This window comes from Lichenostomus cassidix, chromosome 4, assembly GCF_008360975.1.
Source record: "Lichenostomus cassidix isolate B80296 chromosome 4, HeHo_3.0, whole genome shotgun sequence".
Classification (NCBI taxonomy): domain Eukaryota; kingdom Metazoa; phylum Chordata; class Aves; order Passeriformes; family Meliphagidae; genus Lichenostomus; species Lichenostomus cassidix.
Genome location: NC_139484.1, coordinates 16,325,884 through 16,352,554, shown reverse-complemented (window position 1 = coordinate 16,352,554; position 26,671 = coordinate 16,325,884). Strand labels below are relative to the sequence as shown.

General features: G+C 38.0%; 1 protein-coding gene across 9 annotated transcripts in view; it reads left to right on the top strand.

The window, feature by feature from the left end:
* The window catches only part of CCSER1 (coiled-coil serine rich protein 1), a 621,919-nt gene that overhangs the window by 46,256 nt on the left and 548,992 nt on the right, over nt 1-26,671 (top strand). The window lies entirely within an intron of this gene.

Below are 26,671 nucleotides of genomic sequence, written 5' to 3'. Positions count from 1 at the left end.
GTTCTGCCTGACTAATGTTCTGGGTAAAACATAATTTAGGGTAAAGGAATAGGAGCAGCTTTGTATGAGTTAGAGAATTTACAAGTGGATTAAGAGCTCTTAATCTCCGTGTCAGTACAGATGGATACCTCGATAGAGGGAATCTAGTAAGCTTTTGGGAAAAGATGTGCAGAACTGCCATACTGAGACTATTATAGGAGCTAATCAGAGCTGAACAGCTTTAATCTGTTTGTTTACTACTGAAAAAGTACACACAAGGAAACACAGAATGAAAATTTAATTTAAAAGTGAGTAAAATGTTTCTTGTTTGTCCATTTATCATACTTTTAAAATAAAATTTGCAGTCAAGTAATGATGTGAGAGAAAGAGGCAGGGTACATGCACCCGACAGTCAACTTGGGAGAAAAAACATTCTGCTTGTTAGTATCTGCTTTTTCAGGACTGGCTGCAATTTTTAAGCGTGTTCTCTGTTGATCTGGAATTTTTGAATGAATATTGAACAGAAGGTACCCTTTGGAGATTAACTGATGCTAAGATACACTGATCCAGCAGCTGAATATGGGCTGAAATGTACTATGCCCTTATAACCACTCTGGATATGTAGAAGATTTCTGTATGGTTAGATTTTTAATGCTGAGTGGGGAGCTTCTGGCCTAAAATATAGTTACCTTGTCACTTAAAATATTTGTTCTCATAGTCTGTTTCTCTCTTTGTATTACACTGCTACTGTTTTCCCCTCATATTTTGCTGGAAGTCTGTTTGCTTCCTTCCATTTCCTTTTTTTCTTCTACATTTCTGTAATTAATGGGGTGATGAATATTGGAAGTGTTGAATTATTGTTTACTGTCTACTGACCTTGCAGTAAACTGAAATATGGGCTTTTTACTAAACAATATATAAATACTTAAAAAACCCCCACCTATGTTCTGTCTCAAGGCATTTAGAACTGAACTTTTATCACTCATTGGAAAATATAACTGGAAAACTGGAACCTGCCTAGGCTGAGATGCTTTACTGAAGACAATAGTCTGACATTTATGGACTATTGCTGTGCAGCACATCTGTCTTAATCATTTGGTGCATTGGAGCTACAGGCCCACCTACCATTACTCACTGTCCTGATCAACAGATACTTCAAGGAGACATTGTGTGTGAATAAGATAAGCTTTAATGCTGTGCACATTTAATGGATAAATGAAAAGAAAATGCATAGTTTTTTTGTTCTGTTTTACAGAAAACTAGAGGATTGCAGAGGGACTTAGAGTTCTCCCTTTTTCCACCTTTTTTTGATCCTGTAGTCACAAAAAAAGCCACCTGGGGATGTGCAGATGTCTTAAGCTTGCCAGTGACAGGAATTCCCTTCCCCCTTCTCAACCTTAAGCTGCAGAGCAAAAAACAATCCCCTCATCTAATTGAGTATCTAACTCCTTTTTCATGCTGGCGGTTAGTGTAATTCTCATGTACTGAAATTGGTCTAGCGGTCTGTTATGGGACACAGTAAATGACTTCTTATATAGCTGTGATTGATCTCTCAGAGAGTATGTAGTTTGTCTGGTGCCACTGTGAAATGTCAGGAACAATGCACAGAAATCAGCGTTTCAGCAAGGATTTTTGCTTTAGTCTTTGAAATTGCATAGACCCTTTACATCTGATTGCTTAGATTAGAGGCATAAAGAGACAGAAGAAATGCTTGGTTTTGAGTGTGACTGCATTGCCACACGTCAGTCCTCCAATAGTATAAATACTTGCACTTTTATTCGCTTTAACTTGTGAGAACTAGTTAGAAATAATGATAAAAAAACTACTTTAAAAATTGAGAAGTCTTTTATGCTCCTTATACCTCCTCAGGAAGGGAGAAACTGATTTATCCAGGAATAGTGAAGTTACTCTAACAAAAGTATTGTGTAGCTCTGGAAAGCGCAAAACACAGGTGGATTTATGTATTTATGAAGGTGTAACTTCTAAGCATGTTATTTTTTGGATCAGAAGCACCTTTTGCTATTGCAGCTGTGGTGTTATGTTGGAAAAACACTAAGTAGAACTTCTGTTAATTACTGGAATAGGTGATGGCATTCTCTTTGTTTATGCTGAATGTTCTTCAATAAAAAAGAGGAAGTCCAGTGTCCTAGGAGAAACCTATCAGCAGTTTTTTAGAATTTGGTGAGGATTGTTACCTAGCTTCCTATGCTGATTTTCCCTTGGAAATTATATTGATGGCAGATGGGCCAGAGGTTTCTCATCTCTTCTATACTGACCAGAGGTTAAAATATATGCATGGTTGCCAGATTTGGAAGCAGCCTTGTGTTTGAACAGTGAAAGCTGTAATGCTGTATAAGTTCATTGCCAGGAAGAAAGACTGCCTGCCTTGTAGTGATTCATATGATACAGGAACTTAGTGTTTGGGAACTACCACTTGTGGAGAAACAAACTGGTGTCTAGAAATGGGTACAGCTGGTAAAAACTCCATCAATGGTTAGATCAGAGTGAACATGCAAGTTCAAGTATGAACATGGGCTTCAAAAATCTTGGTTAGCTTGTGCTTCAGGTGGAATACAAATAGGACAGTAATCCTTTCCTTTTACACCTGAAGTATCTGCTGTTATGTTTTCCTTTTAGATACATTATAAAAAAAAAGAATCAAGTGAAATAGTTGCTTGAAAATAGCCATGGAGTTCATTGTGTGTTATTTACACAGGAACAGCCCTCGAATGGAAACCTTACAATTTTCTACCAAGGAGTTCTATTTCCTTGTATTTGTAGTGCTCCTAATTTAAATGTTTTGGCAGCAGAAATGTGTCATTTTAACAACCTCACTGAAAATACTTTGTGTGGGCAACAATTCCAAACTTTTATGCACTGGACTGTATTTTGTTACATTTTTGCAAATTGGATTTCTTTTTTTAAAAAACATTTTAGGCTGTGTTTTAATTTTTCCTATTCATTAAGAACAGATGGTTTGCTTAATATCAACTAAGCTTTAAATAGCCCAACAGGTTAATTTTCTGGATTTAATCCTCTAATACGTGTCAAGAAAACTTGGGAGTATTTCCTGCTCTGCTCAAAACATGGTTGGCTATATTTGTAAGTTGTCTAAAATAATCTCTGTGTAGCACTGCAGATAAAAAATAATTTGACATTAGTTGAACAACCTCCTGGAAGTGATGCCTTCTCCATAACCCTTTCTGCTCTCCCATGTCAGTTAATACAGGCTCTGAGCTTGCACCTCTCTGGGTCTCTAGTGCTTCATGACAACTACAGTGTTATCACAGTCAGGACAGCAATGGCAGTGAGCTTGCTGGTGGTGTTTTAGCTTTATTGAACTTAAATCAAGTGACTTCAGACAGAAAGTTGGTGGAAAAAAGGGGGCTTCTTGTCATCTCTACTGCATGTTTGGGTTGGTGTGAGGTGAGTAACAGGTGAGAATAACATTTCTACTAATGTTACTAGGGAGAGATGAGTTTGCATAGTATAAAACTTGTCCTGGGTTACCTGCTTGGAGAAGAAAGCAGGGTTTTTGTGGCAGCTGCTATCTTGGCTTACAAGCCAGTGAGTGAACCGGTCCTGTGAGTTATTGCAGTGTTACAGAGCAGAATTGTGTACCTGCAGTTGCTGCAGGTCCCATTGGCACTGATTGTTAGGGGGGATGCAACATCAGTTGGTTTATTCTTCAGGGAAAGTGAGATGTGATGTGTGGATTTATCTTTTCAGGATATGCCTTTAGCTTTGCAAATCAAGCAGTAAGTAGTCGTATTTCAGAATGTGCATTTTTGAGGGGGAGAAGCATCCACATCATCTAACTTCAGCCACATAATTCAGATTCTTACATTAGAAATCTGTTTTTCTTCTGTAGTCAGTGGAGATGGAGAGGCTTCTCTGTAGAGTAATTGAGAACATCTAAATTGGATTACTTCCTTGATTTCTTCCCTTATGGAGCCCACAGTACTTCATAGAGGAAGCTTAGGGAAGCTAAAGTCATTATATACCCTCTTATGGTGGAACTCCTCTACCCACCTTCATTAATAATATATATATTTCCATTATATGGTGGGAAACCACCTGGAATTCAGTATCATTCCTTTACATTTTAGACAAACTAATCCATGAAAGATTGGTGATGATGAGCAAATATTGCAATTACTATAAAATGGCACTTTCAAAATGTGTTAGTGTATTTATATTGTCTCAGAAAGTAACAAGCTCCAGATGCTTTCAAACATCTCATTTAAGATGGGATAATAAAGCATTGTAATACATGCTTGAAAATATTTATTACAACAAGGGGGGACAAAAAGAACTTACTTGTGATGAATATGTGATTATATCTCTGCAAAAATAGTCGTAATGCTGTCTGGGACATGTATATTTCAATTTTGGATGTTTCACAAATGAGAAGGAGTTATGTTCAGAGATACTTTTTAAAGAACTATACATTTGCTTGGAGGTTTATATAAAGTAATTAGTTGACTGACTTTGTGTAAAGTGTCTCTGGTGTGTGGTGCAAATGTTTGGAGTTATCTGACTTGCTAATACATTAAAATGGTAACCATTACAACATACAGAAGTACTGCTTTTGGATCTCCATCCCTGGCCAGCAGAATTGGCACACAGCTACAGGAATAATTGTGAGCAGTCAAGAAGTACTGCTTTTGGATCTCTATCCCTGGCCAGTAGAATTGGCACACAGCTACAGGAATAATTGTGAGCAGTCAGGCTTTCTCCCTGGCTGACAGTTAAGCAGATTTTTAGTAGCTTGGGAGAGCTGTGTAGGATCACTTTGTGTACTTGAAGTTAATCATTGGCGAAGTGCTTTGTTGGATCAGGGTCAGTGGTTCACTTCCTCAAGGGATCCCATCTCTACTTATCATAATCTGTTTTTCCGACTTTCTATGATTTTCAATTCAAGGGGGACTTGTTTTGTTGTTTGGCTTGTTTTTGTTGAGGGTTTTTTTTTTTGTTTTCAGAAAGAAAAATCTGAAAGAAGTTATTAGGAAATACCTGGCAATGGGAAGTGACTTCTCTCAAGTCTGTGTTCCTTAAAGCACAAGCAGCGAATTTCCAGTCCGAGGGACTTGCAGCCTGATAGGATGGGAACCAGGGAGGGAGTGTTCAGTTGGCCAGGCCTGGGAAAGGAGCCCAAAGGTTGTTGCAGTAAGATCTCAGAGTTGCTCAATGAATATATGCATCTTGATTGAGTTTCTTTGGTGTAAGAAGTGAGTTTCTCACTAAGCTGAAATAAAACTTACTGAATTGTAAAAGTACATTCTTGGAGCTTCTTACTTCAGTGATTTTCATATTAAATAAGAAATGTTAAAAATTAATCTCAGGTTGACAGTGTTTATACCCTCTGTTGTTCCTATCTCTTGCAGTAGCATATTCTCAGTGCTCTTGATCAAACAGCTGGTGTTTTCATGCAAAAGCAATGTGCCCATGGCAAGCAGCAGAATGGCCAAAGACCCTTTGGCTGACTAATATTAGAGAACAGTATTAAATGAGAAAATGTTTAGAATGCTGTTGTTGGTTTGAAATATGTAGACGTATCACTTTATAATCCCATAATGAAAGTAAAATCAAACATATAAATCTGAGAATGGTACATTCAGTTGACAAGTGTGGCTTGTCAGAAAGGACATAAACCAGAACAATATTTTAGTGAACTATAACTCTTTCCTGGGAATATTTGGGTTTACAGTAGCAGCAAACATAAATAAAATAGTCTTAGAATAATTTATATGATGCTAGGCTACTGAGTGCAGTGGACTTGGAAGGCTTCATTCCTTTGGAGAATAATACATACATGTATCTCGAAATAAAAATATGGTATCTGAATGACTGAATTTAAGAGCTGTTCTTTTGTCAAAAGCAAAAATTTGCAAACTTACGTAATTTGAAGCAAGAAAGTGGCTATCTGACTTAGAAGATTGAGTTAATTACAGACTGCACAGGCTTTGGCTTTATTCTATGCATTCTATTTCATCTCTTACTTGAAAATAAATTCCTTAAGGTTAAAATGAAAAACTATTGTTTTAATAGAAGTGAAGGCAGACTAGCAGTCATCTCTGTCTTCAGATTTAAGACACTAGTATTTTCTTGGGAACAGGTATTTTCTGCAAATAATTACATTTTCACTTCAAAACTCATTACTTTGAGAATGTTTAAGTGGAAAATTGTATCCCACATGTGGAATATTCTTTTCTGTTCATTATTTGCAAAACTAATCAGTCCAAATAAGATTCAATCATATAGACTGCTTCTGATTTTATGCAAATCTCTGAAGACAGGACAGGGAATGATGGGGCTCATTATAGTCTGTCATGCTTAGTCATCCACATACACTTCTATTTTCAAGGGTAAAAGTCATACTGTTGTATTTGCATCTCATTGCAGTCAATAAATGTATATTTTCTTGGAAATATTAAACATGTGCCAGAAATACTTGGGACATTTAAAAAAAATTATATGTAAAAATGAATTGCAAAATCACTCAAGTTTCTCACTGATTCTGTAGCAATGCTAAAAGCAAGAAGTATGGGCTGGAAGGTAGGATGAGAAGAGCACAAGCTTTTTTATTGCTTTTAGGTTGAAGATTGTAGAGTTTTGAAAAGCTGGTGTCTTTTTTCAAGTGAGCTATTTTTCTTAAGTGTCACAATTTATAAGAAAGCTTAATACTTTTATTGTATTATAGATTAGCTGTCAATAAGACTTTGGAATGCCCGGTTGACTATTACTATGCACTGGTAGAGATATTGCTTGCCTACGAAGTTGATGATTAGCAAAATTAATTAAAACTTATTGGGTGATCATATCCTGGTGTTGTGTCTTGAGTTTAACACATTTTTACAAGTTATTGAACAAGTGTTTGCTCTTTTATGGAAGTTTTTTATTCCTTTTCTCCTCTCTGTGAGTATACTGCGTGAAGCCTCTGAACTGTACCGCAGAGAGACAAGCAGTGAGATGAGTCCAATCTCTGCCAGCATATTCTCTATGCAGTGCAGGACCAGACCCTCCCAGAGCAATAGTAGATTCTGATAAAGCCTGAATTATATTCAGTGGGAATGTTTGTACCCTGAGGGCATCTGTCCCCTGCTTGAAGTGGCATATCAGATCACATCTGAGAGCATATGTAGCCAGTGTTGAGATTGAGAATATTTAAACTGCAATTGAAAGTGATTTGTAATCCCCTTACTGGAATTATTTCTGAGTTATTTTGCTCATATTCATTTAGTTTAAAGCTGTGTCTATTAAATTAAGTTGCCATTTCTTCAAATGCATTTTCTCAGCTTCTCAAGAAAATGAGTGAAAACCAAATGTCACGTTCTGACCTTCTGGATTTCTGTTTAGTGCTCCCAATCAATCACAAAGATGTATATGTTCTATCAAATCCATATTTAACATGCAGTCTGAACAGAGAGATGCGATGGTGAAATGGTGCAGAATCAATAAAAATCAGCTCCAGTCCTTGCTGTATAACTGTGTTGTGTTTCAGCCTGCAATGAGAGAAAGCTCATGTCCTACCTTTCAAAGGAGAGGCACTGCTAGCATGGGAGCTGCTAAAACATTCCTCCTGAAGAGCCCAGCTTGTGTTAAATATTCCATTCATTGCCCTGTAACTCCAAACCCATTCCTTTGCAGGATTCTTTCCCCCTCAAGATGCATTTGCATCAAATGATGTCAGTTCTGTTTGGTACAACACAGTGAGGTGTGGGGGTTGATCAAGTGTAGCTAATGATACAAATTTTATAGCCAGTCAGTGGGAGCACCAGCCTTCTTAATCATTGCTATAATGTTTTTATTTCACTGGAATTTCTTGATACAAGTGAAAGGTGTTTGTTTGAAAGCAGGATCCTCTGATTCCTGTGATTCTTTGGTGGGGTTAAACTGACTCAGTTTCCAGCTTCACAAAAAATGCCATTGTGACAGGCACTTTGGTCATGGGGCTACTAATCCTCCTTCAGAAAGAAGGTGAATGTTGAAATTAAAGGCACTGTCACAGTAGGCACAGCTTTTCTAAACAAAGAAAGAGTCTCAGAGGTGGAATATTGTTCATTTGCTATTTAAAACACTAATTTTAATGGATATATTTTTCTAGAGGCATTCATGGGCCTTATTTCAGTATTCTGACAAATGGTGCCTTCCTGCCTTCCTTGTTCAGAGGGAAATAGCTTCAAATGTAATAAATGTATGTCTTCTTACAGCTGGAAAAAGGAACTTGTAAGTAGGATTGAACATGCTGAAGGGAAAATTTACAAGAATCTTACCTTTTAATGCAAACCTTGCATATATTTAAAGTAAAAAGATGAGAAAAAGGAAATGCATTTAGGAGATGGTAATAGGATTTGGAATTAGCCTTGTCTTGGTTCTGGTGTTCTAATTTATTGAAAGTTGTCTGGAAAAAAATATTCAAACCAGTGGTGTAAATATAAGCAGTAAATAAACTGATTATCCTTAGAGGTTCAGTAAAACTGTAGAGAAGTACTATTAGACCAGTAGCAATAGAACAGGAAGAGAAAGACGTATCCTCAGGATATTTCCCTGCAATTTTGGAGCCTTTTTTTGCCTTACTTCAAACAGTAATGTGATAAAAGCTTCCAGAGATCTGTTTGACACAGATCTTTCTTGTGCCATCTTCCTGCCATCCTCAGCATCGGTCAAGTGGAGCTGAAGCTCTGACAAGAGCAGGTATTTTCCCCCCTACTTTCTGTGGCAAATGGCCCTCAAGAAAATAGCCTTCATTTGTGCTTTAGACCCAGAGCCAGCACATAATTCATCAAATGCATCTCTTATCGAAGTGCAGTGGAAGGTTGATAAGGAGGGAGTTGTATTTTAGAATATCTATAAGAAAATGTTGCTTTTCTTTGTGGTGCCTCTTTTTCTTTAGAGAGCTGCTTTTTCTGGAGCACTAAAGTACTTGTTTTGGAAAACTAACAGGTATCATATAATAAACCACTTTCTTTATCTATTTTGACTAATGGAAATTACTGTTTCAAGATTTAAAAATGAGTGTTATGGACAGCTTCAAACTGGAGGCTGTAGAGGAATTAATTTCCCTAAAAGTTTTCTAGAAATATACCTTTTCTATTAAATGATGCCTAGCATTAGGCAATATACACTTCTTTCCTTCATATCTTGGGAGTGGAACTTCTCTGGACAGTTCTTCAGTCTCTTCCTATAGAGGAAACACAAGAAATGAAGCACAAAATCAGACTTGGAAGGTGGAAATTTGTCCTGTGTTCATCCCTAAAGGATAGAAGGCTTGTAATAATTACCACAAAGCCTCATACATTGGTTCTTAACACTGTATTTAAGGGGATACATACTGTTCTCTTGAGGTAGCATGAGCAGATACTGCCCTAAATAGGAAATGATGTGAAAATTCGTGAAGTCTTCCCCTTCCCCCTCCTTGGAACTAGTCAGAGTGCGATTGAGGATGTAAGGTGAATGTAGGATAAGGTTTGACAGCCGCTCAAATTAGGATGCTTGATAAGAGGGAGGATGTGTGTGTCCTAGGTTTGGCTGGTGCTGGCTGCACAGTTATTGTACCTGGAACATGATTTATGGTGACAGGGCAGCCTTCCCTGCTGCAGAGGAGTTCTCTTTGCAAACCAGCACAGAATAGCTTGCAAAAGTCTCCCTGCTGCAGAACACATGAGAAGGAGAAGAAAGGTCTTTGTGCAGCCTTACTGGTACAGGAAGGAGATGGTGAGAGCAACGTGAAAGCTTCCTGCAAAAATTTGGAAATGTGTAAAGGTTAAAATGTTATCCTTTACTCATCTCACTGGAGAACAAATTTTAGCCATTTGCTCTGAAAGGAAGGAAGGAATAATTTGTTTGGAACTCTGCGGAAATGGTAGAGTTCCCTTGCATGTACACAGGTGTTTCCTGGAGAGAATGTGATCTATCCATATATTAGCATATAGTTTTGCATATCTTTGGGCATTCTCTGGGGCCAAATAGGAAAATGAGCTTTTCTTGGGCTTGAAGTTGGAGAAGTAATGATCACCTTTTCAGCTAGAATGTACACTGATGATTTCTAGCACCAGTATTACTCAGTTTGTTACAAACCCTTTCTTTGACACTTGGTTAAGATGGAGAGGGATGCTTTCTATAAGGGTAGCAAATTGGAAGCAAAGAATATTGATGGTTAGTGCTTTTGACAAAGCCTTACTTAAGTCAACCCCTAGAGGAGCAGGGTGAATAAACCATTTGAGACATGTTTTAAAATTAAACTGTGCAAAAGTATAACAAGCCAGTGTACTGCTGCTTCATTTTTGACTATTGGACACTATTATGTGTTGCAGCCATGGTCAGAATGACTTAAATTCCTCATGTCCATGCTTCCACCAGAAAGATATTCATGCCATTGTTTTTGTCCCAGGCCTTAGCTTTCATTGTGTGGCTGTTCCTCATCATAGCAGCATCACAACTAAGCCTGTGGAGAAATCACTCTACTTGTGTCTGATTAGATTTGAACTGTTAAATTCACTAATTTGATTTGTTCTGTGCTCAAACTGCACCAATCCCTGAAGGAAAGGGTGAGGGGGCAGTGAGACCCATCTGGGTGGGAGAGAGGCCAGAACCTCTTTGCAATGGGAGGATGTGTTGAAGTGTCTCTCAGCTGTTTGTGGGGTGATTTGACAGGTCTGAAAACAAACAAAAAGCAAAATAAATGGTGTATTTTGTTTCTGCTTTAAGAAAGGAAATAATTAAAAAGGACAAAAATAAAGAAAAATTATTAATGTATTTCTTTCAATACTGACAAAGGATGAGATTTGTAGTGTTAGATTTGGTCTTCAATCACTCTTCTTTTACTTTCTGAATGTTGCTGAACGCACATTTATGATGGTGAGCTATCTTAATAGAAAGCAGCATGTGCAGACAGCAGTGTGACAGCCAGGAGGGATTTCCAACTGCTGCCAGATGTGCTGGTGCACCAGCTAAATGGCTAAAATTGTTTAGGATGCAGGTTGCACCTCCTGCCCCAGATGTTGTTCTGACTCCCTCTGCAGTTCAGACTGGACTGCACTTGTCAGTGTTGGTCTTTAACCCCCTCCCTCAGCTGGCCCTGTGTGAAGGATTCCAGCAGAGGAATGTGAGGCTCCATGAGAATTTCCTTTTTCAAGACCTAAGGGCTTCTCTGACCTGTGCTTTTGTGTTTTAGGGTATTGCCAAGTACACGACTGTTCTGTGTGGCCAGTGCATTGCTTGCAGGTAGAATTTCCATTGCTTAGTTTGAGGATTCTTTCCGCAGCCCAGTGAAGTTGTGCAAAATATGTTTAACACTTCATAAACAATTCCTTGAACTAGCCCTTGTATTTTTCCAGTTAATGTAGTATTTTACAAAACAGAGCTACACTGTCCATCTCTCAATTTGGTATGTATCCTGTATCTTTTTCTGTCCATGCACATTTGAAAAGGGTTTTGCTAATTACAGTTCAGTAGTTCAGGCTTATTCTTTGTTGAGATCACTCTGACTAAATTCTCAGAATATGCATTAAGCTCGGTGGTAATGCTTATGATGCTTACAACATTCAAAAAATGAATTTTATTTTCATTAAAATTGCTACCTCTCATCCATGGAAGTGCTTTCTCTCTGAAACACAGCTGCATTATGGTTTACTGTGATTAATGTTAATTGATAAATGATAGTTGGAGTCTGTTGTTCGAACCTTATTAGAGATTCCAAATTAAAACTCAGAAAGCATTTTCCTGAATGCATGAATGGTACAAGGAATGAGGAAAAATACATTTTAGAAAACATGTGAAAGATTGCACAAATGGATAGGCAAAGGTCTTAACATCATTTTTTCAGCACATGAATGATTCTCACATTAATCACTAAAGTGATCACTAAAGGGACTCCTTTACTAATAGATTCAAGTGATACACTTAACAATGTGTATTTCCTGTTCATTGATGTGTGAAAAAAAATCTTTGTTTCCAGCTTTTGTGAATATATCTAGGAATGAGGTCATTTAAGCTCCTGCTACATGGAGTTTTATTGTAACTCAAAGCTGCAGCTGCCATGTAAATTCAGCAAAAAATATTGGTGATTAATAGTAATTTACGTCTGTGGAAATACAGTAATTCCTGATTTGGGAGAAGTCTGGGTCCTGATTCTGGAGAGCAGATCTCAAAATCATAAAACTTTAGTCAGAAGTGGTATCTCTCTGAAGTGGATTTGTGGTTGTATTAATATGTTAGCTAATATGTAACTTCATTTTGACAGGATGATGTAGCTGATGAATGTGAGGTCCACCCTGTCTCACAGTCAGAGCTTTACATGTTCATTTGCCTTAGGAACCTTCTAGTGGGAATACAGGTGCACCATGATCAATTTGAAGACTTCAAAAATGATATAGCAGTTCTGATCTGTCGGTCCAATTAATGATTTGTTGTCAGTGTAAGGTCTGCTGGATTAGTGTCAAGGTGTATTTTGACGCCAGCTTTATTTAGGAAGGGTAGGAAAGTACATTTGTACATATATATATAGAAACTCTCCTGGTGCCAGACTCTCCTGTTGATTTAACTCACCTTAGTGCCATGATTCTTTAGAACCAATTTCATGGTTATATGTACAGTAAGTGATGCTTTGTACTGAGGAGTGGGAAAGAGGATTGTTTTCTGTTTTTTTAATATGTATACAGTACACACAGTTTTGCTAAGCTCAGGATTGCTCTGTGTGCACGTGTTTAATTTAAGGTCACCATTTTTGTTACATGAGCACCTATCACTCTGCATATTGGAGTCTGTTGACTTAAAAAGGTATAATTACATATAAAACCTTCACACAGCCCTATCCACTTAAGTTTGAGATTTTTGGTCCCTTTTAGAAAATATTCTTGCAGTAAAAAGGGAGCTTTATCCCAGCTTGTGTCACAGCAATGTTGTTGCCAGTTTAATAGGACTGCGTTTACTACATGTGTTTAGATCATAATGTGTGTGTTTTTATGCATGTTGACAGTGCTTGTGTATGGTAAAATGAGCATTGTGTATTTTAAAGGCTGGATAAGAGGATTGGTAGGTTTTAAGAATGGTGTGGATTGGTTTCTGTTACCATTTGGTGCAGCAATGTTGCCTATACTTCTTTAGGCTTCTGTGCATCCTTGCATGTTTGTCTGTTCTCTTTTAATTTATTATGGAATGCCCTTCTCTTAAAAATGCTGAAGTCAAATGAAAAAATCAGTCTAATGGGCTGTTCTAATGGGCAGGTGGGGCTTTCACCACATTATTGATCTATGGTTTCTAGTTGTTTTAATCCTTGAAAGCTGTAGAAATTTTACTGAGGTACTAAAAGTCTGAGGTCTGAAATTCATTTGATGTTTAGTTTGGAGGCTGAATTATAAAATAAATGAAAAATACCCATTAGCTAGCCAAGGATTATTGCTTCATTATATGGCAGACCAAAATAAACCAGAAAAAAATGTTTTATTAAGACAGAAAAATCAGTATTTTATTATGATTCTTGGCCACATTTGAGTAGAAACAAAAGATTTAAGGTTCATGGGGTTTGCAGGAAAAAACAGATAGGACTGTCAATACTTTCCTTCTCCCTCAGGTGTCCTGACTTGACTTTTGTGAGAAAGGTGACTCTGGGATCACTCCCTTCAGTGGGACAGCTTTCTTTTTTTTTCTCCTGCTGAGTGCATATGTCTGTATTTGGTACAAAATGGAATTGTTTGACAGGAGAGACTGCTGTGGAGAGTCCCCAGGATCATCACACCCTGTCAGTGAGACACTGCCTGGAAAACAGTCCTTGGTTCACATCTCTGCTGGGAATCACACAGAGAGGGAAGCTGTAGCCTTGGTCTTCTCTGTCCCTGGCAGCTGGTTGGACTGTTCATGGAAGGGAGTTGTAACCTTGCCAAGGGCCAGCTGCTCCTTCACCCTGTCCTAACACCTTCCTGCTGCCTGCCTCCTTTGGTTACCTGATCAGTTACACCTGCAGGATCACTGCATCCACCAGGGAAGATGCTGTGGGGAAAGCAAGAGGGAAGGGGCAAGAAGCTCAGCACAGACCATGGGTGAATTGTTTTGGTGTTGAAGAGGATGGAAAATCTGGGAGGTCAATAGTGCTTCCTGTTTACCCTGTGAGGCAGTGGACAAGTTTTTAAGACAGGAATTTACTTGCGCTGATTTTACTTTCTAGGATTACAACCTACACAGTAATGCAGTTGCTGGTAGAAAAATCGTGCCCAGAAGACCACTTAGTATACAGAATTAAAGGGCATAGGAATGAAAGACTAATTAAGATTATTGGGCTGTGAGGATGTGGGTTTGGGATGAAGGGGAAGGAATGGGTATATGTGGCAAGTGAACCAGGAGGGGGTGGATGATACAGAATTATGGAGTAAGGTTACACTTTTAATAATGTTTTAATACAGTTTTAGTAATGCCTTTCATGTCCCTAAAATCGATGAAATTACTGTGCCATTTAGAAAGTGAATGAGGCTTTGTTTCTTTGGTCTAATCTGCACAGACCTAAAAATGCAGTGTTCAGTTAAATTAGTGCAAGCTCCATGTAAGTGCTGAGATCTGTGCATAGGCAGCTGAAATGAGGCAGACTGAAGATAGCTGAGCTTCCAAAAATAGAATGAGGAAACCAAAATTCTGCCTCTGCACTTCTCCATTAGCACTAAGGGGTTTTTTTCTCCTCTCTCAAATGTCATAGTCTTTGTCTCTTCTAATGTGGCTCACTTTCCTCTTTGTAAGCTCACTTTGATCTACAAAACTTATTTTCCCTTATCTTTTCCCTAGTCTTATTCCTCAGGGTTCTTGTAGGATTCTTAGCTGTAACCTTTCTTGCTAACTCTGCTGTTTTTTGCCTGCTGACTTGTGATTGATGACTGTGCTTCTGATGCTTACCCTTCGATTTCTACAAACCTACCTGGCACCACCCAGAAGCCTCCCCTTTGAATGTCTGGAGCTGAAAGGTGGATGAACAATTCTTAACCTGCTTGCCTTAGGGTGGCCATAAAGAGAACACTGTTGGTGGATCTTGTTCGAGAAATGCTGTCTTTCATTGTAAAAAACCTTTAAGAAATGAAGTGTGTGGACCAGAAATGCAGTAGCATAATTTTCCATTTATTGCTTCTTCATTTATTTATATATTTAAAATTACATTTACATTTAAAACTAATTGTAGGATTTTTTCCATGCCTATTGTTTAGATTCCAATCAATTTACTTCTTTATATACTGCCCCATTCTGCTAAATTTTGTAGTAAATATGACAGACTGCTTAAGAGGTAAGGCCATGTAGTTCAAAAGTTATTTCCTTGTCTCACAGGATTTTTTAATTTGAAAGAATTTCATATGACAGTATTTACATTAAAACTTTGAGGTGTGTTGCTGTTTATCTTATTTGAGGCAGAATAAGATTTTGCTGTAGGAAATTGGCTTCTTTGGGACAGTTGAGTAGTTACTACTTGTAGAAGTATGCAGTTTACACATCTATATATTTGCTAAGAAAAATTGATGATGTGTACAAGATTTAGCAGCTTACTAATGCCAATAACAGACATCTCATTCTGCAAATAATTGGTTTATTTTCTTTCAGGCAAAAAATGAATATATAGTAATTTTTCACCTGGTTAAATCAACAGGGTATTAACTTTCTTTGCTGGTATGGATTTTCTTTATCAATATTGATTTTGGGGAGATAAACCACTTAGGTTATTTGGTTATGGAAGAGGCGGAGTTCTCTTGACTCATTCCTTCTTTCAAACTGCAGGTGTAATTTGGTAGTGAGATTTGTAACAGACTAAATGAGCTGTCTGAATTTTGTGCTTTCTCAATAAGATTCAGCAAACTTTTAACAGTTTTTAGAAGGAAGAAGATACTGAAAAATGGAGATTTTAATGTACTTTGCTGTACAAGGAGTAAATTTATTTGGAGATTCACACATAGACAAATACACATACTCTTATTTTTAACAACAAACAAACAAATTTTATTCTAAAAATTACCATGCTTGTGTGTTTTGATGTTTGACTGTCAGTGAGAACCTTGTATCCTTTGTCTCTGTTTATCCTTCTGTAATGTCATTGTGTGTAAGGGGAGTGTGTGGCTTAGAGAACACCTACAAACCACCATGGTATTTGTATGAAAAAATTCTGACAAGTCTTTGAAGGGATGAGGATTTTACAATTTCGTTCTAAAAACAGCAGTTTGAGGTTTGTGGTTTTTGTTGGTTTTGAGGTTTTTTTTGAGGGTTGTGGTAGGTTTTTCTTTTAGTGTGTTTGTTGTGGGTTATTGTTTTTTTTTTTCTTGGGGTGTTTTTGCAGGTTTTTGTTTGTTTTACTTTTTTAACATATCTCCTCCTGAAACATTCTTTAAAACTGTGATAAAACGTATTCCTCTGGCCACACACAGTTATTTCTGGGTTTGTTTTCTTGGTAATAGCCTCCTGGGTTCTTCAGTACAGTTCACACAATCTAATTCTCTCATCAGCAACAGATTCTAAAACCAGACTCACTTGTGGGTTTAGTTTCAAGCTGATCTCTACTGAGTAAAATACTTAAACTTTTTGGTAGGCTCTTCTTGTAAACAGTAGGTTAGGTGAGCTTTCTTTGTTTTATGTAGCTGTTCTCTGTTATGAGAAAGCAGAGATGTAAAAGACAGGGTGTTTTATGTATTGGAGTAGGGCTAATTGGTGGTTCTACTAGTTGCATTCTGCATTTCCAGGCTTCTGAGAAGTACCTGGAATTTGGATATTCAGATCTTTTCAAATAGTAGTAAGAATCATACAGTGGCTTGGGTTGGAAGGGACCTTAGAGATCATCCAGTTTACCCCTCTGCTGTGGACAGGGACACTTTGCACTAGACCAGGTTGCTCAGAGCTCCATCCAGCCTCTCCTGTAAGAACTTAAGTGATTTACTTCACTTACCTGCAGTAAAACAAGGACTTTTTTTCCCCTTACTTGGGTTTATTTGAAGGAATAATGTAATTCTACTAGTGATACAAAGGTTTTTTTAATACATTTCTTGAAGCCATAGTTAAAAACAAATACTGTATTTTTTATCTAAGGAGAGTATGTCTGTACCTTATAAGCGGTACTGGTACAATGAAGTGTTAATTTCAACTATTTCACTGGTCCTGATTTCTGCTGTCATTTAGCTCATGCCTTAAGTACTTATGGAACAGCCTTTTTCATATTTTTAAGGGTACTATTATAGTCTTAGAGAAGTAGTATTGGAAGTATTAGGTGATTGTGAATGTAGTGTCAGAGGATTAAAGCCTAAAGCTCATTTTCCCTGTACAGCTATAACAGTACTTTATTCTGGTCAGTATTATACCATGGATAGTGATAGCACAATCCTCAATGACTGTGAATCAAGTCAAGCAGAGAAAATACAATGTTGAAGAGAATGATGACTGCAATATCACTGTTTGCAAACTGCTTTGAAATTCTGTTGATGGCATGACTTGCAGCATCAGATTTCAGGTCTCTTGATGTGAATCCTTCTGTTAAAAACCCTCAGGAAAGTAGTACACCTATGCCTTGCAGAGGTAATTTGTTTAGAGTTTTGAAAGAAGGGCAATTCTTTTAATGGTAGTACTTCCAAGAGCTGTTCTGTTGTTGATTTACCTTTCATGTATGAGAGATTCTGCTTTTGAGAGGCAAATAAGTTCTTTAGAGTTCTAAAAGATGAGTTCTTATAACACAGATTTCTGATATGTAGTGAGATGGCAAAAGGTAACACCAGCAGTGATAACTCTTAAAATCCTCAAGTTAAAGCCTCTTCCATATTTTTTCATGATTGATTATATAGCTTAGAAAAAATTTCTGTGTAGAGTTAAGTGGGTAGTTGCAAGCAGTTAGGCTATTGTTGTGTGTGTGTTAAGCTCTCTAGACTCCTGCAATTAAGCCTTCAACATTCAGGTGTAGTCAGGATCTTGAAATTCTGGTATTAGCCCTGTCGTTGATTATATGGGACAAGTATATTTATGAAATTGACGTTGAATGTCTGTAGGTGGCCTGACTTGTCGTATGCACCGGATCTGTGGGAATCCATGTGAAGGAAGAATGTAAAGTCTGCAGATGTGCAAGGGTCAGCAGTCATGTATCATATTAAAAAAGACATGTCAGCTACACAGCGTGTTCCCAAGGTTTCAGTGAGTGCATTTCACGTGTAAATTATTATGCCAATTATCCTCCTTCCAGAGACAGGGAAGGTGAAGCAGAGACATTTCCTGCCTAAAGACACGAGTGAGTCCACTGGCTGGACTCTATATCTCATGAATCTCTTGTCCATGTTATGTCTGCAGAACCAAAAGAAGACGTTTTTATTGAATAATTTTCTTAAAAGTCTCTGGAAAGGCTTCTCTGTTGTTACAGGCACTGTATTTCAGAATGCTTTTGGATGTTTTTAGGCATTATAGTTGTCTATATTCAGAGAAAAGAGGACAAACCCAAACCCCTTTTTTCATGCAGTGAGAAAGACATTCACACCTAGATGAAAAGTCCTATCCCAAAGCAAATTTTACAGCTCAATTATTAACCCCTGCATAAGAATTCATAATGAAAGTGCTGTCAGTTCTTTAATTACAGTGATTATAATAGAACCTGTAATAATAAGGCAGCACGGAAGTTTTTGAGCTGCTGTGTCAGCTGTCAGGCCCAGGCTCACAAAAATCCCTTCCTGAGTGAAAGTGTGGTGTAATGCTGTTCACAGGGGACTTGGATCTGCTGTTTTCAATGAGCACATCAGCTAATGTATGAGACTGTCTTCCTATCACTAGAGCTGCACTAAAACTATGTCTTAGTGCATTTGCAGTTATCTCTGCTTCTTTAAAAGAAAAAAAGCATTTCATTCTTAGACTAGGTAAAAGCCACCGTTGTTTGCAGCAATTGAGGAGAAATTAGCACTGTTAAGAATGGTAATTATTCTTTCTTGTTAAAAATATCTTTAAAGCAGACAGTACTTTGAAGCACTGGCATTCCATTTATGCATAGGTTTTATTGGCAAAGTCTTTGTAGTGGTACTTGCCCACACAGTGTGGAAGATGATACATCAATGACCCAATTTTTCAAGATCTGTCCATTTTCCAGTTCTGCTCTGTCAAAACAAAAACACTTTTTCAACTTGTTTACTATAGCTAGCAGTTCATGAAGTTTAACTTGGTGAGAACAATAGCCTTGAGCCGGTATTGAATGTCCAGTGCTGATAGTTCATCTGTGGAACAAATCTTTCCCTAGGTGAAGTTCCATCCAGAAGTGAGCACTGGGATGCGCTGTAGGCACATTGACCAGGGTTATTTTCAGTCTCCAGGAGTGGCTGATATTTGGACTTCTTTTATGGGTCAGGAACATGTTGCCAGTACGGTCCCTGATAATAGCATGAAAAGGCTAGACATCATAGCATGGATATTTCTGAATTAGGTTTGTTAGCACTTAAAAATGCATTCATGAACAACTAGTACTTCTATATATTATTAGCTATTCTGTTTCTTTGTTTCTAAAAATAATTCATGTTGGGCTACTGATGAAGGCTCTACTGTCACTGTCCATCTAAAAGTTGATTTAACTGTCAGACTCATCTGCAACAGGACTTTGGGAGTAAGAAAAAGATGGCTGCTAATGACAAACTTCTTTTGTGCTTGTCTGTGATTTTTGTAAAAACATGCTTTCAATATGGTATGAAAAAATACTTTTTTGGAATAATTTTGTGTAGCAAATGAATTTGAGATAAGTCACGGTAGCGTTCATGTGTCTTCAAGGAGGCAATTCTCTTAAAAATAAAAGCTTTTCAGAAGATTGTTCAGCCAGTCATATTGATCACTTTGTACTGAGCCATATACTGTGCTTCAGTAACACATAGGGTAAATAATCATGTATAAAATTAACTTCAGTTTAATTTTTCAATTACTGTGATGACAGGAAAAATAATTTCTTGAGAAGTATTTAAAAAATCAGTTTTATTTGTAATTCAGTAACTATAAGATTTTAACTGACATTACTTCATTAGTAAAAAAAAAATAAGCAAAATTCTATTTATTTTATGGAAGTAAGCAGTTAAATACTAACTGAAACAATTTCTTTGGTTTTCTTGGAGGTGAAAGGAACTCCTTGTTTTTTGCAGGTGGATACATAAACATGGCTCTAACGCCTCATCATGCAAAGTCTCCTTTTCTTTATATTATAAATTGAGAAAAAGGCCACTATCTGGTTTTGATGCTACTGTTTGTCTTCTGCTGCCAACGTTCATTTGGGAGGAATAACAACTGGAAAATGCCTAATAAAGATGGAAGGTCTGAAGTCATAGGCTACATTCTCATAGACAGCTGCTTCTTCAGGTCAAGCTCTTGAGAAACCCTCTGAAATATCCACAAGCTGCCTTTGACTTGCACCCATATTTATGGTGTTATAAAAGCCAGTGGGAAAGTGGTGGTTACTCCGGAGTCTAGCCCAGGAGCACTGTATACAGCTCCTTGTTGCTACCCTAAATGACAGTATTGGTTTTTACGTGCTAGGGACTGTGTGCGCCTATACAATATGCTAGCAGTCAGTCATTTCTAGTGCTTTGATGCTGATACCACCAAAATAACAGTTCAGAAAGAGACATCCAAGTGAAAGCTATGCTGTGCCCTACAACCACTTACAGACAACTGCTGTGCAGTTTTCTTACTGTTTCTGTGTTTGTCCTGTGTTGATGGTTGTGGTAGTGGGATGGGTGCTATTTGCAGCTTACTTATAAAACTAGCACTAAAGGAAGATATTGCAGAAATCCCCTTCTTTTGTCACTTAATCAGCAGAGAAGCCATTGTGGTAATAGAAAATGAACATCTGTGTTTCAGATGGAGTTCAGTGTGCCTGAACTTGTAAAGACTGGCCACAAAACAATGCTTCTCCAGATTTTGAAGTGATATAATAACACATTAACCTTAAATTATGTGGGTAGATGGGTGAGCAAGATATAACTGGGTGTAATCCATCCTTTGTTCTATAACTTATTATGAGTCATGCACTCTGTTATTGTGTGACCTGTTGTGCCTTGGGCAATTCTGATTGTGAGCTGTGTACTGTGTTTACAGGTGAAGCTTCATAGGACCCTTGTTGCTGAATCCTGTCAGGTTGATGTCATTTCAGCTGATGTGAGATGTCACCTTCCTGTGGCACAGCTGTGTCCATCCTCTCCTGGGAGCAAAGTAGCTCTTCACATCTTTGTGCCATCGCTGCACCTGCCCTGTTGTGCTCAGACATTTGTCAGGACAATAAATATTTCCTCCTTCCTCATAGTGGGAAGGAGGAAATATGTTCTCAGAATCATATATTCTCAGGAGTTGAATTGACTGTTTATTGATTGACCAAATTAATTATAGGCTTTCCATTTGGCTTTTCCCATGCAATTTAAAGTGAAGTTATCAGAATAGGAGCTTGTCTTTTGTATTTTATTTCTCTCAAGTATTTCTGCCTCCCTCAAAGACACAAAATAGTTCATGTAGCCCAAAAGAGAGCATCAGCATTGTTTCCAGCTACTCTTCTAGTTTTTGCTTTGGAAATGCTTCCTATTAAGTATTGTATTCCTGTGTAACCCGTTCCTAAATAGGGGAATGACTCAAGTAAGTATTCCTGGCTACCCTTACAAGCCTTTTCCTCTCTCATTTGACATTGCCTTTTACTTATGTCTGTCAACAGTAACTTTTGAAGCTATTAATTGGTCTTAGTTGTGTAAAAGCATAGAGAAGATATTTTAAAACATCCCTTTCACTTTATCTGCCTCATGTATTTCAGCATTCCTGTTCACAGCACTGAGATTTGGTATTTTTGTAATCTCTGCAGAAGCAGCATAAACATAACATAATGTTATATTATAGTGATATTTTCTGGATACAGTACACATTGCCCTGGAATTTGTGTCACAGCATTGGTTTTGCTTTGGTACAGCACCTTCTGCATTTACTGCTTTTCCAGAAGCTCACTGTGCTGCCTTGGTATTCTCAGCTTCAGTAACTGCAGAGGGAAACCTGGGTTTGTGCTCTTTGGTCAATTTTTCTGTCACTTCTGTTTGTCATTCCATTTTGGCTATTCACTTGGGAAGCTTTAGGAGATCTTTCAGATGTTACAGGCTGAAGCTGGGGAATTTTGGAGCAGGTCCCTGGTCATGGTGTGAAAGAGTTCTGCTGGAGCAATGGTCAGCTGTCTGGACCAGACCAGGGGCAGCCATGCAGGTGTGTGCCTTGTTCTGATGTCCCTCGCTTGGAAACTTTACACAAAATAAGCTGCTGTCCTGAAGGGAATAAGGTCAGAGCAGGAGTTGTGGGAACAGAGAGGGGAAAAAAAAAAAGCATTCACCTCTTCTTTCAAACAAGTTTATTCTTCCACAACAGCTTTAGTGATTGCAGATGACACAAATTGGATGGTCATGGGTAGGATTAGCACTTGATGATTTGCTATTGCCATGTAATTTCAACTGGTCTGGATTAAAGAACAGATTAATGTATTTCAAGTACATATATGTATAAAAGTTTAAAATCAGCTGCAGCAAGGCTGGCATTAAACTTCTGGGGTTTTTTTTACCAGTATCTTTGGTGTGGATGTTCCCAGCAATGGGGTGGGCTGAAAGTTTTGTGTTGGGCTGTAATGTGCTGTCTATGATACTTTTTTCTATTAAACAACTAATTACATTTACAATAAAATTTGAATTGTCTGTCCAAGCCTATCTCCTATGTATCTTATAGAATACTTTGATATTGGCTCCACCTCCATTTTAAGTTACTATGTTCCTAAACCTTTCTTTCCTTGTTTTCTGTTTACAATTCATATGTGTTTTGTTCCTTGTATTCAAATAACCATGTTCCTGAGCAAAGTTTAAAGTCTGAGTAGTTGGCTGCTTTCTCCATTTCATGGGTGTGTCAGTGTTTTGCTAGTAATCTTCTCCAGATCCTCCTTATAAAAGGAGACTCTTAAAGCTGCAGTCAGAATACGTAAAGATGAGACCATAATGGTTAATGTAACATGTTCGACTAAGTGTGACAAATATTTCTTTGTATATGGAATTCTCAAATGAGACAGGAGTTGAGTGTGTGAAAGTGTTGTGTGCACTGCATGCCTGTGAAGTGTTTGTGTAAAAATGCAAATAACTTTAAACAGGCACACCAGCATTTGAGCTTTGATCTGTTAATGACTTCCTCATTCAATGAAGTGTGGAATGTGAAATTCCTGTGCTTGGCAAATTCAGACTTCTGATTTGTCAAAGCTGAATAAGAGGAAAACATGTATCTTGTAATTCATTGCAGGAATGTAAGGAAAACAGAAGTCTCAGTAAAAGGAGCAGTAAGATGCTGAATATCCCTTTTGTCTGCTGAAAGCAGAGAAAGACAGTAGGTCTAACCCATAGTGTCCAATATTTCCATTCTCCTTTGTATCAAATTAGGCAATTCATCTGCTCAAATACACACAGGAGTGTTTTCCTTGGGGAAGAGTGGGTGGTGGTACAAACTGGAGTAATTAGAAGTTCAAGTAAATATGAAATTTTTTGAACTCATCCATACATTTTAAATTGGTTAGTAGAACACAAATGAGTTAGAAGGTTTTTTGATGGGCTTCTCTTGCTCGTAGAGATTGGTGTAGACTTTCAGGACAGATTGAAAGTCTGATGCCAGAGACTTAAAAAAAAAATCAAAACAATGATAATTCTGAAAATACCTATTTTCTGTGGAGTTTAGCCTGAACGAGGTGAGAGATGTCCTTTACTCCTGTATTATTGATATGCTGAGTGACTCTGTCCTAGCTATGTACTCAGAAAGGAAAATACAGATACAGTGTGAACTGTTCAAAACAGGGCCATCCAAACATGTACCCAAATCCTCATACTTGATGAGTGGAGAATGGACTGAGAGCAGCCCTGCAAAGCAAGATTTTGGGGTGCTGGTGGATGAGAGGTTGGACATAACCTGTCAATGTGTGCTTGCAGCCTAGAAAGCCAGTTTTATCCTGGACTTCATCACAAACAGCATGGCCAGCGTGAGGGAGGGGATTCTGCCCCTTTGCTCCAGTGAGATCCCAGCTGGAGTGCTGCAGCAGCTCTGTGGCCTCAAACATAAGAAGGACATGGTCCTGTTAGAACATGTCCAGAGGAGGCCATGAAGATGATCAGAGGGCTGGAGCACGTCTCCTATGAAGACTGAGAGCTGGGATGGTCAGGCTGGAGAAGAGAAGGCCTTTGGGAGATGATATAGGACCTTCCAGTATCTTGTGGGTGACCTGTGAGAAAGCCAGAGAGGGACTTTTCACAAGGGCATGTAGGGGTAGGACAAGGGGTAAAAGGCTTTAAACTGAAAGAGAGTAGCCTTAGATTAGCTATCAGGAAGGAATTCTTCAATGTGCAGCTTGTGAGGCACTGCAGCAGGTTGCCTGAGGAGTTGTGGATGCCCCATCCCTGGAGGCGTTCAAGGCCAGGTTGGAAGGGACTCTGAGCAGCCTGGTCTAGTGGAAGGTGTGCTGGTCCATGGCAGGGGTATTGGAACTAGAGGTCATTTAAGGTCTTTAACCCATTCTATGGTTTTATGAGTGGCAGAGCAACTTGTATGTGGTTCGTGAAAGATCATGAACAATGCAAGTGCTTCTGAAATAAAGTGCTGTATTCCCTTAGACAGCAGTTTCTGTTACAATTGCACCACATGTTCTCAGCAAGCAGCAGATGTACACTCTAACATTTAGCAGTGGAACATTCCATTTAAATATTTGGGATAATACTAAAAAAATGAATAATTAATTTGTATGGCATTTGTAAGGCAGTTTCTTTTTGTTGCTATTTGTCCCAACTGTTTGCTGTGCCTATTTTTTTTTTCTGAAGGGCTTGTCACTTAAAGATTTTAAAACTCTTGTGTAGACATTTCCTTGTAACTGTTCAATATCCCTGAGAGCATTATCCATTTTAATGCTTGGATGGCTAGGTGGCTTCCCCAAGATCACACAAAGCACCACAGAAACGCAGGGTGCACCACTGGTGTCTTGAAGACTGATGTTTCTGTCAAGACAGCCACAGCTGCAGGGTCGATGGGGAGCTGCCAAGGGCATGGCATCTGGTAAATGACACAGTGCCACCTTGGAGGCAGTGCTCAAAGACATTGTCTCCTCATTCTCTTTACCCCTTTTGAATACTTTATATTTCATTAATAAAGGTAATTCCAGGAACTGGATGTTAGTTCTAGTATTCTCTACTGATAGAAGGAGCTTGCTTTCTAGTACCATGCAAGGTAGGTACAAATTTATGTCAGACCAGGGTGCAAGATAATTAAACCAGGGGAAAATGCCAAGTTTCCACTGCAAGTTTTGATCAATCAGCTCATATTTGAAGTAGTTTGAGGAATATAATCTGAATGAAAAGTTCACTAAAATCAGCCTTGCTTTGGGAAGTGGAAGGGGATTGACTGGCTATAATAGGATATATTTTTAAAAGTGTCAGTTAAAATTGTTCCTGTCTGGTCATGTTCTTTAAGAGGAATCTTGTATTGTTTGTTGTGAATAGTGTGTTAACCTTTATAGCCTCCTGAGGAATGTATTGATTAACTTCCTTTTTTCATTTCAGCCTTACAGTTCTATAAAAAAATATCCAATATGAGTATAATGTATAGAAATGTGTATAATATTTCCTTCACTGGAAAACTGATGATCTTGTGACCTTCTTGAATTGCCCTTTGCTTGAGAGACATGTAGTCTTATGGGACTTTGATTCTTAAATTCTTGACAATAGCAGCAAAGCTGTAAGAAAAGGCAAAACACTTTTATTGACTTTTTTAACTGTAAAAGCTTTTTTACAGTTTTGTCAAGTGAAACTTGATCTATTCCCTACAAAGTGTTACTGTCTCTTTCTACAGTTTATTTACAGTTCATTAGAAGTTCATGACCTGTTTAGTTGCTGGTTTTTTCTCTTTTAATTCCGCTTAAGACAATCAATAATTGTCAGATCTTTTCTTGGTAGTAATTCTGTAGTCTGTAGATGTTTGATCTCTATCCCTTATCTAATTGAGGATGAGTCAAAGCTGAATACACATTTCTTTGTTATGCACAAAGTTATGAAGAGTGCAATAAATGGGGTCAAATGACAGGTTTTTTGCATACAGACAAATTTCTAATAGATTTATTTGTTGCTTCTTGGATTATTTTACATTATTGGGCCACTGCATTATTCCAAGTGTCTTTTGAGGGTAAAATATGAGAAAAAATCCATCCTGTGATACTTCAGTGTTATTTCTTGATGATCTGCATGAGTGAGCAAAACATGCAAGACTGAGTTAATTGCATTAATATTCTCTAATTTCCTGGGATGTGGACTGTACTTCTGGTAGTTGAAGCCTGGGTATTATTTTCACAAGGCAGATGTTCAGAACATCTTACCAGTTGGACTTGCACTTGCTGTTTCTAATGGAGCTGAAGGAGCAGCCACTCAGTCACACTCACTTTGTTCTATTTCATAACACCATTCCAGATCTTCTCCCAGTCAGATTCAATTCCAAAGGAAATGCCATGCTGTTACTTGTTTTGCCCTGGATCTTCCAGTAGCTGCCTCTAGGGATGTCAATCTCATTTTGGCATTGGAGTTGTCCAGTTACGAGGTTCACCAGAATTAAGGGACTTGTTCTTCTACCTCTGTTCTTCTGCATCAATAGAGTGATAATTTTTTACTTCTTGAAAGGTTGTTTTTTTTCCCCCTTGTCCAACTTCTCTGAT